Here is a 20,024-nt window from a genome sequence, read left to right as displayed (position 1 = left end):
TCTTCAATTTAGGCAAGAATTAGTCTTTCAATCAGACTTTCTGATAAAGGTCCTTTTTGCCAGAAAGCCACTTTTAGTCATAAAAACATACCCAGATTGGACAGGAAAGAAAGACTTAAGCAAGGGAAGAAAACGAACTATAAGGAAGGAGGCAGTGACTCACTACAAATTAGAAATTCAGAATTCAGCTGGCTGCCAGACTTTTTGTTCTAACCAGATGAAAACATCACCTCCTACACTACTGAACCATCACCATGTTTGCTACTAATGGCAATTGTAACTATTAAACACTTGCTCACTCACATAATGTTGCATACCCACTTGGAGCGGATATCTTCGGTCTATGAAAGCACAGTCTTCCTCAAAGAACAACCTTCTTATGGACAATGAAAGCACAAATAAATTTAATACTTAGCACCTGAGAATCTCATTACATAATATCAGAATCCTCTCAGAAGAGGAAGTTGAAATCCACTTTGAAGGACTACAGAAAGTGACTTTCAGAAATGCCATGCTATTTGCATCCAACGGACAAAGGGGTTGAATCACAAGCAAAATGTTTTCACTTCTGAAGATTTAAAATTAAAAACAAAGTCCACTAATAAAAATACACTATGAACCAGATTGAAAGCCCAGTCAGTGGAAAGGCTTCCATCATCTTTGGTGAGTTTTGGATCAGTTCATCTGCTCTCATAGACTTTAACGCCAGAAGGGACCATCATGATCATCTCATCTGACCTCCTGTAAATTGCAGACCACGGACCCTCATCCAGCCACTCCTGTAATAGGCCCATAACCTCTGGCGGAGTTTCTGAAGTTCTCAAATCTCAAGTAATAGAAACGGGATGGAATTTGATACTTGCACTTTGCACTAGGTACTAACAACAAGAATTTTTGCAACGAACTGGGGACTTATCAGTTGGAAGCTACAGAGGAGGAAAAAGACCTGAGTGTTTTGATCGACCACAGGATAACTATGAGCCATCAATGTGATGTGGCCGTGAAGAAGGCTAGTGCAATCCTGGGATGCCTCAGGTGAGGTATTTCCGGTAAAGATAGGGAAGTGTTATTACCATTATCCAAGGCACTTGTGAAGACCTCATCTTGAATACTGTGTGTAATTCTCCCATGTTTAAGAAAAATGAATTCAAACTAAAACATGTGAAGAGAAGGGCTACTAGGATGATCAGAGGAATGGAGAACCTACCTTATGAGAGGAGACTTAAGGAGCTTAGCTTGTTTAGCCTAACAAAATGGAGACTAAAGGGCAATATGATTGCAAGATGAACACTCAGAAGCAGGAGAAGTTATTTAAATTAAGGGCCAATGCTGGCACAAGAACAAATGGCTATCAACTGGCCATCAATATGTTTAAGCTTTAAATTAGATGAAGGTTTCTAGCCATCTGAGGATTGAGTTCTGGAACAGCTTTCCAAGGGGAGTAATGGGGGCGAAAAACCTAACTAGTTTTAAGACTTAGCTTGATAAATTTATGGAGGGGACGGTATGATGAAATTGCCTACAATGGCATGTGATCCTTCTGCAACTGCAATTAGCAAATATATCCAATGGTCAGAGATGGCACACAAAGGTTATTTATTTTTTAATGTGAATACTCTAAGTGTCTGATTAACATTGCTGACTCCTCTTGACTTGTGAGGTAACGTGAAGGATAAGGGGAACTGTTATCCTTTTCAGAGGGAAACCATCTCTCTGTGGTTGAATTTGTATTTTTTTTTTATTTGTAGACATGTATGGTACAAAGACCCCCAGCTTTGCATAGCTCCAGACACAAAAAATATTTTTTACTAAGACATACCACATTTTAAAGTATTAAAGAAGAGTGTCCCCCCTCTAGACAACTGAATTCAGTACATAAAACAAATCTACAAAATAAAACCACATTTGATGCAGCAAACAACAACTGGTTTCTTTTAACTAAGGCTTGCATAATTTCTTCCTCTGTTTTCTCCATGTGAAGTGCATCCCCTAGCATTCAGACAGTTCTATAAAGACTTTTCATTCTCTTTTTACAGCATTTCTCAAGATGTTCCACTTTTGATTACAAACATTTTGCCAAATGCACATTTGCAAAATATCTGAACAATTATTAAGGGAGAAAGCAAAATTAAACAATCAGATCCATCAGATTAGATTTGCTTTGAATTTGAGTTGACAAACCATCAACAGTAAGGGAACTGGAGTTAATGCTGTCACTCAGCTTTTAGTTCAATAGGTTGTAGCAGCATGTAGTTAAGAAAGGTCACCCGGGGGGGGGCGGGGTTTGGCGGGCAGGGGAACCGCTCCCCAACCAGCTCACCTCCACCACCCTCAGCCTGAGTGTGAAGCCGCCACCTGCTTCTCAGCCCTCCCAGGCTTCCCGCCGAACAGCTGATTCGCGGGAAGAGGGGGGGCGGGGCAGAGAAGCAGAGCGGGGCAGTGTGTTCAGGGGCAGAGGCGGAGTGGAGGTGAGGTGATCTGGGGCCAGGCACAGGGTGGGGAGCTGCCGGTGGGTGCTCTGCACCCACCAAATTTTCCTCGTGGGTGCTCCAGCCCCAGAGCACCCATGGAGTTGGCGCCTAAGGTGCCACTTTTGATGTGATCAGTGGGGGAGCAGCCGCTCCCCCTGCTCCCCCCCTAGCTATGCTCCCCTGCCCCTAGGAGCCAGAGGGACCTGCCAGATGCTTCCTGGGAGCTGCCCCAGATAAGCACCTCTGGGACTCCCCACCCCGCCCCCCGGCAGGTGCCTCTGGCTCTTAGGGGTGGGGTGGGCACCCACTACGGTGGCCCACAAGACCCTCCTGCCTGGTTCTGGGGGTAGTCAGGGGACGGGGGTGGATGGGGCAGGAGTGCCGGGGATGGGCAACGACCCCCTCGTGTTAAGATTTTGGCAGCTCATCACTGAATATATATACACACACGTGTGTATGTACTGTGGCAAGATGGCCGATGTTAGTTTGGTGGGTCCTGTGCTTTTCTTGGCAGGGGGCTAACCTATAGTAACCCTCCCTAGCCTACAGGGAACCATGCCTTAATTAGCCTAGGGCTTATATATTTCCCGTCTACCACTGCTCCCTGGCCCTCCTGTATCACAGTATATATGATACAAATCACATCATACCAGTTTGACACAGTTTTTAATAGAAAACAGTTTAGAAAACACCCTGCACAACTGCATCATTAAAATACTTTTCTATTAGCTTTATTCTACAGTGCCTCTAAGCATTAGTTTTAAGAATTCATAAACCTTTCTTAAGTAAGATTTTGGTGGTTAAATTGTGTCCGATAAAATACAGGAAAATATTAGCTCATTATACAGCTTCAAAAACGTCATTGCTTTCAATTCATTGGCATCTGTCCAGAATGGCAAACGTGTGTAAGCAAAAAGGTGAACAGCTGACATAAGGGTAATGATATTCTCTACATCTCTATCACTGCAAGGAGTATATGGGATTTACTGGCAAGTTGACACTATTTGCTAGAATGGATTCCTTGCTATATCCATTAACTATATTGCTATTATTTTGGGAGTAGGGAAATGAGCAACTGACACCTTTTGAAAGGAATCAAAAAGTTAACACTTTATATTCCAAAATCAAGTAGAAACAATAGTTTAAAATATAGTTCATGAAGAAAGAATGCACAATTCTGCATGTGCATGAGCAGTATATGTGGGAATTAACATAAAAGCCTCATCAGTTTTTTTAAATTACAGGTGCTCATCTACATGATCAGTTAGCGTATGGCAAGCTGGGATGTAAATCTACAGCACTTTAGCCTTCCACACACAAACTTACCATATAGACAAGCCCATGCTGTTATAATTTCTAAAAACTAAAAGATACATATTGACTCATACAGATCTGAAACATTTCTATACAGAGAAATGAGATCTAGACCCTGATTCAGCAAAGCACTTAAGTGTACTTAACTTTAAGCATATGTTGAAGTACTGCTGAAAACAAATGACTAAATGTTTTGCTGAATTGGGGCGCTAGGGCACGTGGTAGGGTGGTACCTGTTGCCATTAAAGAGCAGAATCATATACTGTAAACTTTTATGCAAGACGTTTGAAATGTCAGAGAATTTCTGCATGCCTAATTGCTTCTAGATTTTCAGGTGATACTGGTTTTTCATTTGGATCTGGTAAAGAGATTACATCCCTCTCCACTGTAGAACTTACCACAGTTATCTATGTCTTTGTGATTGTATTATTGCAGTTCAATCTACACTTCCCCTCCAGTGGGAAGCTCTAGCTGTTGCATAATGCAGCTGCTTGGCAGTTTTACAGTGTTAGCCACAGAGATCCTGTAAAACCAAAGACTATGCTGCCTTGTTCTACTTGCTTCAAGGTGCAAGTCCTGACTTTATCTTTATAGTTTTTCTCTTGTGTTTTCCCTATGACTGCACATTATCTGGGTCTCGAGACTTTTTCCCATCTTTTTGGATACTTGAGTGACCACTCTTTTCCCCAAATGCTGTGGTGGTAGATGAGGTCATTTAGGGTAGTTATAGCCCCCCCTAGACATGACCATTTGGGCAGCTGGAGACAGGGCATTCTCATCTAACTACAGAGTTTGCTTGACCCAACTGGTCTGAGAAAGCTCTAGTCTCTTGCCCTTCAAGGCACAGTCTAAGCCAATCTCTATTCTCAGACTCTGGTCTGAATGTTGGTGATCAGGTAGGAAGTCTGAGTGTGGGTGTGCATTAGTAAGTCTTTGGTGACATGCTTTCCCGTGCTGTACCTGCACCGACAGACTGAGTGACTGGCACATTATAAGAATTAGAATACAAATAATCAAATTTATAGGGTAGCTCTTTAAGAGCTTTAGACTGCATAAGGACATTTTGACACATGACCATCTGGCTTTAATTTTTAACCTCTAGGAAACTGTCCCATCCAGAAATGTTACACAGCATTGGCACTGACCATGTTCCTAAGCAAAAAAGGAATCTCTGGGACATATTTTGTAATAAGGAGGATGGAGGGTTTCTGGATGGAGCTGAGTTGGGATTTAAGATCCTAATAGGCCCTGTGTCCTTGCCATGCCAGCAAGCCTGTTTTTATTCCTCAAAACATATTCGAGTCTTGCCCAGCTCCCTTTGTTGTCTGAAGCTGGGAAACAGCTGAGGACAAGGGGTTCAGAGCAAAGCAGTGAGAGAACTGGGGGTGGAAGAGGTGCAGGTGGAAAGTGGGTGGGACTGGGATTCTCTTCAGTCACTTGTAAGCAGACGGGGTAAGGGAGAAAGAAGGGGGTGGGGGAAGAGCGCAGATGGTGATGATGTTCATGGGGAGAAACGGGCTGAGCATTCTCACCTCCAATCCGTCACTTTAGAAACCTGAGGAGTAGTACAGCAGCTTCCACCTAGATTACAGAACTAAGATCATCATCCAGCCTCAGCCTGATTCTAACAGCAGGAATCTTTCCATTCTTCTGCTGAACTTGTTGGTAGAATTTGACACTGCTGATGAGAGGTCTTATTGTATCCTCTTACCTGCCCAGACACATTACAACATGTTGTCAAAGCTCTACAGGGCTTCAGTGAGGCATATACTGCTTCTCATCCTCCCCTTTTCAGTTGCTACTAACTGCTCCCATTGGGTAGGAAATACCATTTGGGATCATCCATTGGCCAATAAGACCCAGATTTACTGCCGACTAAACTGTTGTTGACATTCTGTAATCACCAGTTGTGATACCTCTAAACCCCCTGAAGCTAAATATAAACACATTTTACCTAATATTTTACTGTTCTCCCCTCTAACGTTTCTTCTCCCCAAACAAATCCATGCGACTCCTTCCCTATAATGTACATCTGTATAAGGCAATCCTAATAGATAGGCAAGCACAATTAAATAAATGTCTTCTAGTATTCCCAGCTTTCAAGAAATGAAAACTATCAGGGGAAATGCAATTCTGCTCCAGAGACTTTTGTGGTGAGATTTAAAAAAAAGAAAGAGCTACTTGAATAATCCCTGGCCTGAAATCTCCACTACAGTTTACATAAAAACGACTTGCAGTCATGAAACTGGGATTATAAAAAAAATGCTGTTCAATATATAGGCACATTTAAAGCTACTGCACTGTTGTTTTGCCTATCTCTTTCAACCCACAGGTTTGAACTTTGACAAGCTGAGAGATATGCCTGGAAACCATCTCTCAACTGTCACATTATGGCTGCTGAATTTTCAGAGTAAAAGCCTACTCAGTCCAGGTTGGAACCGTAAGGGAAGGGAAAACTTATCTGTGTATGGTGCCTCTCTGATCATTACCTTTCACTCTGTCCTTTCCCCCATACAGTTTCACTATTGCCACAAAAGGATACTGTACTTTTCGCACTCCCGTGGAATTCACAATGCCACATTCAAGTAGCAGCCAGCAACCAGTCTCAGAAAACAAGTCGTGCGTGCAGATAACGTTTAATCACAGACCTTTGCTGTTAAGGATTTTTAAGATATGACTGGCTAAATCTACAAAATGGTATTTGACTAATTATCAAATTACTATAGCAACTATGCTCTATAACCAAGAATCCTTATTTATGTTTTAGAACCATAAACGATAGCCCTTTGACAAACGGTCTGTCACAGGGTTTGCTGCTCACTGCTGGGGCACCTCCTTGTGGCTCATCTGGGAATCAGCTCTCAACTAGTCTGACGCCTCTTCCGCTGGTTGCTTGACCCATGGTCGGTCTGTCTCTCTCTCTCTGGACTCAATTGCTCCCTCTTTGTGGCTTGGCCCTCCACCTAGGTCTCTGCTGTTTTCTCCTTCCATTGTAACTAAGTCTTGCTGGATGAAGTGTCTCAGGCAGTCCTCTGCTCCACTGCCCAGATGGTGCCACTTCTCCAGTGGCTGGTAGGGAACCTGGGCCCACCTATTACTCTAGGTTCCAGTCAAGGCACCATGTGACTAGCAACCATAGTCTATGCAATCCCAGACCCCTTTGCTGTTTCCCTGGGCTACTTCCCACCTTTCGTCTCTTGCTCTACCCTCTCCCCACCCCTTTCCCCCCAGGTTGCCACTGGAGCTTCTTATTTTGGTTTTCTTGGGTTCTTGTCAATCTGTATTCCCAGGCAGGATCCCAGGACTTACTCCCTCCTAGGACTCCTCCTTGACTCTTGCCAACAACTCCCCTCCACTCTAAGGAGTGACTGAAGCCCTCTTCTTACCACCAGCTTCCTCTCTTTATGCCTGTCCCAGCTCCTCATGCAGCTGGGCTTCATCAGCCATCAGGTTTTATCAGCCCTGACCCTCCTCCAGGTGCAGCCTGTTAACTGGCCCTTTTTACTTAGTTGGGCCTTGTATGGGGTGGACACCCCATCACATCTTCCTAACCTTGATTTTCAGGTGTCTATGTGAAAAGAATGTACATAAATACTACAGACACATCAAAAAAGCTAAACTAATAAAAACAGATGAGTACTGCTTAAATTAGGAATATGTCTCTCAGCTCTCCATTTTCACAAAAATAAGATTGTAATGTAGATTATGCCAGACTTTTTTTTTAAACAGTTATTCAATAATGGATGCTGGGAGAGATCACAGAAAACTTGATTGCTGTTTTAGTCTAGCTAGATTTGATGGTTTATTTATTTATTTTGAACATCACTGTTAAATTAGAACATCTACATTTTCGTCCGCAGAGTAAGCAAACCAGTTCCCTTTCTGAAAATTCTTCAACTGGAAAAGAGGCGTGGTCCAGGGCTTATGACACCAGTCTGGCCCTGGGAAGATCCAGATTCAATCCTTTGCTCTGCCACGCTTGTTGTGTGATCTAGGGCAAGTCATTTGGTTAGGCCTCTGGTGTGCTGTGACAATTCTTTTTCCTTCTCACCAGTTTTGTCTCATTGCTACTTTGTGTTCTTGTTGTCTGGTTGTTGAACCATCTACTGTCCTATACTTAGACTGTAAGTATTGTCTTTATTATGTGCTTGTATGGTGCCTATCACACTGGAGCCCTGGGCTATGACTGGGGCCTGTAGGTGCTATCACAATAGAAATAAATAATATGTGGATAAATAAATTAAAATAGTCCCTCTGTACCTCAGCTTCCCATTGGTAAAAAGGGGATAGTAGTTCGCTGCCTTACAGAGGTATTGGGAGACTGGATACCTGCCCATAAATGAACATTATACTAATATGTACCAGAACTGGAAAAGCTGAATGATGCAAGGATTTTTAAAGTATGGGACTTTGATATGCTCAACATATTTGTGTGTCAAAATTTCCGAACTACTGTAAAAACAAGTGAGCTAACATTTTTGGGCCAGATTTTTCAGTGGGTCTTCTTAAATTTGCAAGTGCACAATTCTGCATACAATTTAATTTCTGTGCAGATCAAGATTTGCTCATGCAAAACAAATGTATTTGCATTTTTATGTAGTCAATTAATGCATTTATTGACATTTTCCCCACATTGACTTTGTTTTGCAACTTATAAACATGCATAACTCCCATTAACAAAACTGCCTAATGAACAGAATTGACCTGTAAACATTAACAGGACTGATGACTTTAGGAAACAAGGACCTAATCCATCTCTCATTACAGTAAGCACAACATTGTTCAATCTATACATCAATGACCTGCCACCAGTCCAATAACAGAAGTTCATCTGTGTAGACATCTGCTGTGAACTACAGGCTCCAACTTTCTCTGTACTGGAGAAGACCCTGAGTGACGATGCTGCAAAGCTGGCAGACCACTGTAAGACATGGTGCCTTCAGCCTAGCACCAGCAAGACATTCTCTAGCACATTCCATCTCCACCATACTAATGCTAAGAGAGAACTAAACATCATAAAGAATGGCCAGAGGCTGAAGCATACCCAATTTACTCAGGCATGACCCTCTACTGAACACTGACATACAAAAGTCACCTGAGCAAGATAGCAGTGAAGGTCAAGACACACACAACAATCTTCTCAGCAAACTGGCAGGTTCTTCACAGGAAGCAGATGCTCCAACCCTCAGCCCTTGCCATCTCATATGCAATAGCAGAGTACCATGCGCCAGTATGGAGTTGGTCAGTACACACCAAATTTGTTGACATGCAACTCAACAATGCACATCATCACAGGAACTCTCCAACTGACTCATCTTTCATGGCTTCCAGTTCTGAGCCACATTGCTCACATTTACATCAGGAGGGAGATTGCAGCTGGCAAGCTGCTTGAGATGGTATGTGCCAACCCAAGCCTGACCTTGTTCAGCTACCCTTTTAGCTTACCAGCCACACGTCTTTCATCACGACACCCACTGTGGTCAAGGCTGCCATGCTAGGACATGACAGCGAAGTCCCTGTGGTGAGAAGAGTGGTGCTTAATATCAATCTCTAATCAGTTCCTTGTCACAGGTGCTCGCCCATCCAGCTTCGACCTGCCACGTTGCCAGTGGGCCCTTCTTAAGCCTCTGTGCAGCCAACCAGGACCGTTGGGGTCTTTGAGACAAACCAAGCTGCAGCTGTTGTGCCGATCAAACAATGATGCACATTGTCGAGAAGTACCCCCTAACCAAATTCAGCAGGGCTCTGAGAGCTCCACCAGGCCACTAAAAATGCTATTGCTTGGTTTGGTGAATATGCAAATGCTAAATAAAATAAATGTTAAAACAAAGTTAGATCAGGACCCTAATGAAAGTGTTCCTCAGAATGAAAGAATTCTCTTTCTATCCTCATAGGAAGACTATTAGCCTTTAGAAGGGGATCACCTACTCTTTCCTTCCTTTAAAGGCATCCATCCCTATTACTTTTACAATGATTTCAGGCTCCCTATAGATGTTATGTCTTCAGACTTCTACAAAGACTTTCTAAAACTCCTTGAACTTCCCCAGTGGCAGTGCTGCCTAGCAATAGGCTAACCAAGTCCTCTGAAAATTTAATTTCTCTTGACAAAGACCCTCACATGACTGCCCAAGAAACAGATTTTGTCACACACTGACAGAACACTTAGCGAACACTATACCAGAAAGAACAGGTCTGCACAGATCAGAGTGGTCCCGATGTTATGCTTAGCGGTGATATTTACATAAGGACTCCTGTAATACATACCTTAAAGAAGCACTGTCAAGGTTTATCTATTTAAAAATACCTTATACCCTTGAACTATTTTCCATAATAATTAGCTTCTCAATTATCCCTTTAGAATTAGATTGGCAGTGATTTCACCAGATTCCCATCCTTAATCTAACCAGAGTCTGATCTTGAAATAGCCTCTTGTTTTATCTGCCAAGAAAATAAATACTAAGGGCAAATTTTATTCTTGGATACCTAAGTATGACTCCCACAGAATTCAATATACATTAAGTACATGTGTCATGGAACAATAGGGCCTAAGGCTAGATCTTGAAAGTTGCTTTGCATGGGTAGACCCAGAGTGCACATGAAACTCCACTGAACTCAATGGCACTCCATGCATGGAAGCTGCCTGGACAGATGCTGCTGTTTGATATTATTCTACATTTCATAGTGACAAAAAAATCTTTTCATGAAGTCACTTGTCTTGCTCTATACAGAATAGAGCCTCTTAAATTTACAATGATCCATATCGTATCCCTGTGTCATTGTACTCGGGTTTTCTTCTGTCTCCCCAGAAGCTAGTCAGAATCAACTATTATTTTGGAAAGGGAGAACAAAAAAGTGGCCAAATTCAGGCCATAAGCACATTTATCATAACTTCTGTTATAGGTTAATATGGGTTCATTTAGACTGTCTGCTGCCCCATGCTATGCTCTCTCAGCAGAGAAGCCCATCCAGGGACAGGAATAATCTGTATGAGACATGGGGAGGAGTGATCAGAGGGTATTTACTGATCAAGCTTTATATCCTAAGCCTGCAACGCACTTAAACACAGCTTTAGAATATCACTATACTAAGTGCGGGGATGGGTTGGGTGCAGAGGGCCCAGGTCTGTGGGTTAGTCAGATAAGGGGCTCTGCCCTGCAGTCAGCCAGGGTGCCACTCCTGGTCCCTCTTCTCCCTGAGCTCCAGTAGGAGTGGTATCCCTGAATCCAAACCCCGCTCCTACCTCAGGGCTCTCGGCTTTGTGGATCTCCTCAGGCTGGCATGATGATGCCAGCAATGGCAGTGACTGTGGGATCAGTGCCCAGCTGGAGCAGGTGAGTTGCTCCCCTACTATTAATGGCAGGTGCCAAACCTGAGGGGCACTGTGACACCAAGTTGCAACAGCACTCACTCAAATTTGGCCCAGCTGCCCCTCTGTCATGATGCAGGGGTGATCCAACCAAACCCGAATGGTGCTGTAACCTAAGCACCAGGTCATAGTGCTGCTCACTAAAATTTGTCAGCTGCGCCTCTGTCAGGACAGAGGGGCGGCCAGGCCGAACCTGAGATGGGGGCCCTGTGGAAGTGCACATTGGTTAATCTGGGCCTCATTTCTATGGGAGCAATTTAACCCATGAAGCCGCACTAAAGCTATCCCTGATCTTTCTGTACAAAAATAACAGATTTCCCTCAGAGCTACAGGAGGAAAAATAACAATTTAGTAAGTTAAAAAAATACCTCCAACCAAAGACTGTTACTAATTACTTAGAAGCGCTTTCAACTGGTACAGCATCAGATATCCTGAACCAAAGGGTGGGGGTGTGGGGGGGAGAAGAGAGAGAGAGATGCTGAAGCCTCAGCCAAAATACATAAAAACCTCTGACAACAGGAAACTAGCCAAGATAGTGCCATTATCTAAAAAAAGAGAGCAAATAACAGAACAAAAAATTCAGTCCAATTATTTTAACTTCAGCCTTAGAGAAAGTATCATCATCTGTTTTAAGAGATCGATTGGGATTATTTATTAAAATAACTCAGGTTTCTGACACACTGTTGGTTTAAATCACCTATTATTTTCTAACTTGTTTGAGTTATTTAAGGTTAAAAGCTACCAAGAGAGATAAAAGGCCTCCACTGAATATTCTTTGGTCAGGAAACTTGCTTGAGAATATTTCACATTTCAGGTTAGTGACTCAGGTGCAAAAAACCCACAGAATAGGAGGACTGAGGAGATCAAGATGAATTTAAGAGTTAGAGAACGAGAGATACTGTCTCACCTAAACCTTCCACTTACTTTTTGAAGAATACCTTTAGAAACCTTGAGGGGAGAGCTTAAGGCACTGAGATAAATGAAGAACACCTGAATTTTCTCAAGATTTTCTAAAACATTTACAGAGCTTGAAGCATCTTCAAATGAACCTGAAACAGAGACTAAGAATATGAACGCAGTATGAATATTATTTATACTATATTTATATAGCACCAAAACGTCACATTGAGCTTTACAGAGATTTCATAACAAAATGGTCCCTACCCAAGGATGCTCATCATCTACATCAGACAAACACAGCAAATGAAAACAGACAAATGAAAGGGATAGGTAAAAACAGTGCCAGAGGGGAACTAAACAAAATGAAGGGCATGGAATCCTATAGGATCTTCAGTCAATATTTTCAGGTCCGATCTGAAATACCTTACCCTGCTTGTGAGAAAAGACAGCACATTAAGGGCCTGATCCAAAGCAAAGTCAACAAGAGTCTTTCAACTGGTTTCAGTAGACTTTGGTAAAGGACCTGACTGGCATTAGAGGAAATTGTACTCAAACCCTGGTGGAAAGTAGAAGCAGAATAAGTAATGCAAATCTTATTGCCAAGAAACCATAAGAAATCCCCCCAGACAAGCCATCCACACACTAAACCAAATGCTGGAACCAATTAAAAAATATTTTTAAGTGGATTAACGAGTGGTTGGAAGAGATTTCTATGGAAAAGAACAGAATCAAAATAATGTAACATTTTTTTTCTTCCTGATCCTCTCCCGGCACTGCTCCGTCATTTAGAAATTTGCTGGATTCTACAAGAAACAAACTGCCTGAGAACATTAAAATACATTCTTTTTCTATTCTTCTCTCCTTTTTGGATGAAGAAGGGATTCTGGAAAGAACTCTGACCTTGGATATGCCTATTGCTAGGCATCTCTCATGTGCACATGTTGCCAGATAACCAGTTAACTGTACATGTGCATCTGAGTTCTGAATTATGGCCTCAGCATGGCCTTTGTAGATCTACCATTACTGGATTTTTAAAGCGTAGTTGCATTTTTTAAAAAGAGATTAAGTCTACACTACGGAGGCTAACTCTCACAGTTATGTCGACCTAGCACCGTTGTGTAAACAGCCTACACTGACAGAGGGTTTTTTCTGTTAACATAGGAACACCACCTCCTTGAATGATGTTAGCTATGTTGATGGAAGCACTTTTCTATTGATGTAGCTGTGTCTGCACTGGAGGGTATGTCGGCATCGCTACATTAGTCAGGTATGTGGTTTTTTTCACAGTCCTGACCAATTTAGGTGTGCAGATATAAATGTCAAGCCTTCCACTTAGATCTAAAGTTACATGGAACTGCAGGATGTTTCAGTTACCACCACAATAAAAGCAGAAGTAGAGTGGATCTATTCACAATACAGGAAACAGCAAATGGTCAACAGTCCCCACTTCTACATCGTCAATTCTAAAATTAACTGTCATAGCAACAGGAATCCAAATCTTCATTTACAATGCAGATAATCTTCTAGTTCACATTGTACACTCACAACAATTGAGCTGCTGATTTACAGTTCGTTGCAGTGAACTTTTAACATGATGGATAGTCATGGTACATAAAACATTTGTGACAAGAACTGGCACCAAATAGTCAGGGAACAGCACAACTTCAGTGTCTGCTTTATTGCTCATTTTTATTCCCCCAATAGCCTAAAGCCAGACTGCTGCTATTAGTTTATGCTTAGTTTATGCTTATTCTTGAGCCACAAATAGCCATACAGCCAACTAAAGCTATCTTTAAGCAAGTTGTTAATTGACTTACTTTCAACGGATTTTAAATAAGAGTTCCTTGAGGCATGTATCAGATGGGCATTATACTGCTGGTTTTCGGTGAGGAAAATAGTCCATTTTTGCCACAGTAGAAGGTGTGAATAAGTGAAAATATGTCCCCTGAGAAATCTGAAAAAGAAGAGACTGTATATTAATCATCTTCCTTCCTATGCACAGTTTGAATGATACCAATTATAAAAGCATTTTAAAAAGTCAGCCCTACCCTCTGATATTAGGTGCCCACCATATAGCACTGACATTGATATTGACTATGTTACTGCACACAGCTATTTGCATGGAAAAAGCAGATTAGCTGGGTATCCCTCTGCCCAATCTGTGCACACAAATGGGAGTTATGAATGCACAAAAAGGGTGCAATGTTCACTTCGGCAGGCATACAAAAAAAAAATCAGTGAAAGCCTTAAGGCAAGGTAAAAACAACATGAATTAATTTTTTGTGGTCAAATTTTCACCTAGGATCAAGTGGGAGGGCAGAGGGACATGTCATAAAATTTCAGGGAAGTGAAATGATGAGAAGAGCAGCCGTAGGGGAGGGTTTTTGAGGGTGAGGAGAAGTTACCCAGGACCAGTCACTGGGTTCTGTTGGAGAGGAATGGTAGGAACCATTGTCGTGCTGAGCATCTGCTCTAGCAGTAGCCCGTAGGACGGTGAGCAGTATGAGCACTGAGATACAGCTTCTGCCCAACAGCAAAGCATCCAGAGTGTTGGTACATATTCCATTGTTGGAGGCTGGCTGTTGGTACTTTGACAGTTTTGCCAGGAATGGGTGGTTGGAGGTAGGGTGAGAACCGGAGAGGTTTGCTTTGTGAAATGTTGGCTTTCTGAAGATTGGGCAGGCTCCTGTATTTTTCAAGGGAGTTTGGTGGGTTCTCTGCTCTGAAAGAAGCCGTGGGTGCCATGAAGAGTGGACTCAGTTGTATTTTGATGCCTTTCGTGAGCCAAGAATCTTAAATTGGGTTTGGGTATTTTTCAGGGCTTCACCTTGTGTGATAAAACAACATTCCCCTGTGGTGCTGGTGTGATTAATGCCATCTGGTCAGTTTTAAAGTGAAAGAAGCAAGGCTTGCTTCTTTCTTCTACAAATGTTCCTTACCTTGCAATATTCCTGATTGATGAGTAGAAGGGAAGAGCAAAGAGGAGTCACAATCTAAAGCAGTGTGAATAATGGGGTTGAGGAAAACAAGCTAGGTAGAGGCAAAATAAAATAAAGTAGCTTGAATTACCAAATCACATCAACACTGAAATTTTTGCGGTCTTAAAAAGATTTAAGTACACAGGAAAAAGCCAGCTGGCACTTATCCAGCAGGTAGCCCAAATTCCCCAGGTACAGAGGAGCATTCTGGTGGGCTCATTTTAAAAGATGACTACTTCATATATAAATTCCACAGTGCAAGGCACAAGAAGGGTTTCCTCCACTACCAACTGTGCTTGTCTTTCTAGTCCACTTCTCATTTACAAATCCCTTTATAGACAGTGCATGGGAACTCTCACTATTTTTGAGTGTGTTTCTTAAATCTCTACGACAATCATAGAATATTGGTGGAGCAAAGGATTTACTTAGTATTTATCTGTTTAGTAATAATAATGTGCTGGATCCTGTGTAAGACAAAGGCTGACTTGGTCTCTGTCCCACCCTAGCCCTTACAATCTAAATCTAATCACACTGTTAAATGCATAATCACAATGCAAAACTTGAATGGGCAAAGACCCCGAGAAAGCATTTAGTAATTAACTGCACCGGTTTTTCCTCCCTGTGAGAGTTAAAATCCACTTTTCTACACTTGGCTTGTGCCACTGATTTCAGTTTTGGAGAGAGTAGGCAGTGGATTCAACCAATAAGGATGTGGACAGCAGCTTACTGGCATCAAAAGTGTTAGCATTATGAGCTCTGTATGAGTAGTCTTACTGATACAGTTCTCCAAGCATACATTATCTTCTTGTACATAAAGATCAGAGACAGTATTAAGCATTCAAGCCAGTGTCAAGTGCATAGTCCATGTGAAGACTTGTAGTGTGTTCCCTTAAAGTGGAATCTTTTGCACATGCAGTTCTTGACACATACGTGTCAGTTACTCTGTGAAACACAGGGCTTGATTCCCTGCTGCCATGCACCAAGGGGCATGTTCACCTGGTCCCACAGCTCAGACGAGGGGGTGTGAATAGGAATGCGCTTAAAAGTGCTGTGCATCCCCATGTGGATGCTGCAGGCATGAACTGAAATGTTCAGAGTTCACCTTTAATAAAGTCCTGTTTGAAGATGACTATGTCAGTGAAAATCAAAACCTTTGAGTTTGCATCTTCAGCATCCACCCAGGGAAGTTACAGTGCAGCTCTTTAGTGGGCATTGCTATTCACAGCCCATAGTCCAATCTTCGGGGCACGATAGACATATCCCTTGTGTAGTCCTTTATATCAGTACAAAGTGAAGGCAGAGCAGGTTTAAAATGCTACCACTTTGACTGGGTCATGCTTTGCATTGGTATAAATAACTACACATGGTAAAGGGCTACAGAGAATCATCACATTAGCATTAATGGATGGAAGCTCTGAGGCCAGTCTTTTGAAGGCTTCCGTTACAAAGAGTTATGCAGCCAATGCACCCATCAAGCAGCCTGTATGACTGGATAAGGAGGAGAAGAACAACGTGTACATTTATAGCGAGTACAAAAACAAAAAACAAAACCAGAATAGAGCTGTCAAGGTACAGAAAGATTTGAAGAACAATCTTAAATGTCCTTAAACTTTATATTGCAAGAGTAAAGGATAGTTTCGTTTCAGCTTTGGATAAATGCTTGCACAATGCTGCTTGCATTCAACCCCATGCATGCCTTGCAGTAAGCTCTCTACTGCACACAATAGCTAAATGACAACATGCCTGCATTTACCTGTGAATTACAGTAGAAAAGAGTTCACACAATACACCAAAATAAAGTTGGAAATCTCTTTTCCCCCTTTGTCTCCTGTTTCTGTGAAAGCTGATGCTATTTGGTTACTGTATTCCGTTTGCAAGGGAATTAAAAAGAGCACTGGGATTAATTCTTTTTTCACTTCTAAACCCCCTGCAGTGTCACTTACAGCCTTTTTAGAACAGACACAAAAGAGAAAATATGCGTATGAGACATGGAATCAGGGATGATTCCCTTCCTAACATTTTGAAGGTGCATAATTGAAGTATAGCAATCCCATTCTGTGTATTTCGCTTAAACTACATAAATAATTGACAGCCTGTGAAGATCTCATTAGGAACAACAAAATCCATGTGTCAGACAAATCCAGAGGGACAGTATCCCCATTTATGAATTATACAGAAAATCCAGCCAAATGCACTATTACAGGCCATTAAACAACTTGATAGCCATGCTAGTGACTGAGCAGTGAGACATTGCCATACAGGGGATCAGCATTTGAATTCTCTTCTCTGTCTTTCACAGCTCACTGGGAGTGGCAGGCTAGAGAAGAGCAATGAAGATCATGTGTCATATTGTATGATGAGAAAGAAAGGAAATTTAGGCCATTAGTATAGCATGACTATGCTAGCCCATTTCAGTGTTCTGAAGGGAGTCTGATCCCAGCCTGCAGCCAGGGCTGTATTAAGGCATAAGCATTATAGATTCATGCCTAGAGCCCCGGGAGTAAAGTGTTTATATCAGAATCTTAGCTTCCATTAAAAAAAGTAAATTTCTAGCTGTCATGGTTATGAAGGAAAACTTGACAAACATGACAGGATGCTGTTCTGGGAAGAAGGATTACTGAACAGATGGGGTCCACCTATCAAGGAAGGGGAAGAGTACCTGGATACTAGCGAGGAGTGCTTAAAACTAGGTTCGATGGAGATGGGAGACAAAAGCCAAGTCAAAAACATGGAGACCTGGGAGAAGGGTTGGAGTCTAGGGGGCGCATGGGCCATCATAGCAGGGCAAAGGGGAGACAAGAGGGAACACAGAAGAAATCAAATGAGCATATTAGATGTCTGTATACTAATGCAAGAAGTAGGGATTAAACAGAAAGAACTAGAAATACTGAATAGTGAAATAAACATAACTATGACATAATTGGCATCATAGAGACTTGGTGGGACAATACACATGGCTGGAATATTGGTATAGAAGGCATGAGTCTATAATGCTTACGCCTTAATCCAGCCCTAGCTGCAGGCTGGGTTCAGACTCCCTTCAGGGACAGACAGGGGAAGGACAGGCAGGGGAAAAAAGGGAGGAGATGTTTTGTTTATCAAAGATGTATACACTTGGACTAACACGTTAGACAAACACCTTTTTAGGAATAGTCTAATTATTACGCAGTCCTGCCTTGAGCGCAGGGGACTGGAGTAGATCACCTCTCGAGGTCCCTTCCAGTCCTACACTTCTATGATGCTGTGACCAAGTGTAAACAATGCTGTGATGTCTGCCTGAGTCTGCAGGCAGCCTGAAACAATAGCTCTCAGAAGAGTGAACTACCCCATACAGTTCAATATGACGTTAATTCCACAACCCATTGCCCTGGAGGGCCCCTGCAAACACCAGACGAGCAGAGAAATGTGTGTGGCAGGCAAGAAAGAGTGCAGTGAGCCTAGTCCACCTGTCACAGTGGATAACCCCTGAGGTAAATACTGGGGAAACTGACTGGAGAGGATTGAGAAGTACAGAGTCCCTAGTGCACTCCTAAGGGAAAAGCTGGAGCCACCTCCACACCAAATGGGGACCACACAGCCTAGGACCTCAGCCCAGGTCTATGCTAAACACTTTCCCCGGTTTAGTAATGTGACTCAGGGGGATGTTTTACAAAATTTTTATCCTGCCAAAATCCCCTAATGTAGACAAAGTTGTATGAGCAAAAGGTGTTTTTGCCAGCACAGCAAAAGCAATCTTTTGCCGATATAACTGCATCTATATTAGGGGCTTTTTCTGGTATAACATAGCTAAACCAGCAACTTGTTTCTAGTGTAGACAGACTCATATTGCCTAAATGTAGCCCTGCCTTCAGTTAAAAGATGATGTTGAGAAATTAGCCCTGGTGCAGGGAGGGACTGGAATACTCCTGTGGCAAAAGCCATTGCTATACTAAATGAAGTATTGTTGTAGCCACGTTGGTCCCAAGATATGAGAGACACAGAGCGAATGAGGTAATATCTTTTATTGGACCAACTTCTGTTTGTGAGAGAGACAAGCTTTTGAGCTCCGGAGAGCTCTTCTTCAGGTCTGGGAAACTATGTTAGACTGTCACTGCTAAATATAAGACGGAACAGACTGTTTAGCATCAGTGGTCCCATTTCAAGGGAATATTCAAGATGAAGTGGCCTGCTAACACCCCTCCAGGCATGGGGATGGGGGAAGTGAAAAGGGAGTGAAAGCAGCTGAGGGGGTTGTGAGTGGGTTACAGAGTGTTATAATAAGCCATAAATCCAGTGTCTTTATTCAGTCCATGATTTTTAGTGTCTAGAGAAATTATGAATTTAAGCTCCCAGGCTTGTCTTTTGAATATGTTGTGCAGGTTTCCTTTGGGGATGAGGACCGATAGGTCAGGTATAAAGTGTTTGCTTTGCGAAAGTGTTCACCCACAGGTGATGTGATGTTTTTCGTCTTTTGTCATTTTCCTGGGTGAGTTCAATCGAGAGTGTAGTGATTGTCTGATTTCACCCACCTAGTTGCTATTGTGGCAGTTAGTGTACTGAATGAGGTACACCATACATTGTCTTAGGTATGTGGAGGATCCATGGTGCCGCTTTGAATCAGTGTGTCCTTGCCTGTGCTGTTATGCTATGCTATGTCAGGCAGCAAAGCTAGAAAAAAGAGCAAGGAGTACTTGTGGCACCTTAGAGACTAACAAATTTATTTGAGCATAAGCTTTCATGGGCTAAAACCCACTTCATCAAATGCATGCAGTAGAAAATACAGTAGGAAGATATATGTATTTTCCACTGCATGCATCTGATATGATATCATGATAGATATATATTATATATATATACTGTATTATATGTCTTCCTCCTGTGTGTGTGTGTGTATATCTATATCTATCTATCTATATAGCTATCTTCCTACTGTATAATACACACACACACACACACACAGAGAACATGAAAAAATGGGGGTTGCCATACCAACTCTAACAAGACTAATCAATTAAG

At 42.2% G+C, this 20,024-nt stretch overlaps 1 protein-coding gene across 4 annotated transcripts in view; it reads right to left on the bottom strand.

Moving 5' to 3' along the window:
• OTUD7A (OTU deubiquitinase 7A) overlaps positions 1-20,024 on the bottom strand; it is a 273,562-nt gene that overhangs the window by 127,577 nt on the left and 125,961 nt on the right. For 3 of the 4 annotated variants that reach the window (XM_073303652.1, XM_073303653.1, XM_073303654.1), the window contains one exon: positions 13,869-14,005. The gene's annotated coding sequence lies outside the window, so the exon portion shown is untranslated. Of the gene's footprint in view, positions 1-13,868; positions 14,006-14,990; positions 15,055-20,024 lie in introns of those variants that run through there. The other variant, XM_073303655.1, reaches the window with a different exon arrangement.

This window comes from Lepidochelys kempii, chromosome 10 (genome assembly GCF_965140265.1).
Source record: "Lepidochelys kempii isolate rLepKem1 chromosome 10, rLepKem1.hap2, whole genome shotgun sequence".
Classification (NCBI taxonomy): Eukaryota; Metazoa; Chordata; order Testudines; family Cheloniidae; genus Lepidochelys; species Lepidochelys kempii.
This window is presented reverse-complemented; position numbering and strand designations above follow the sequence as displayed.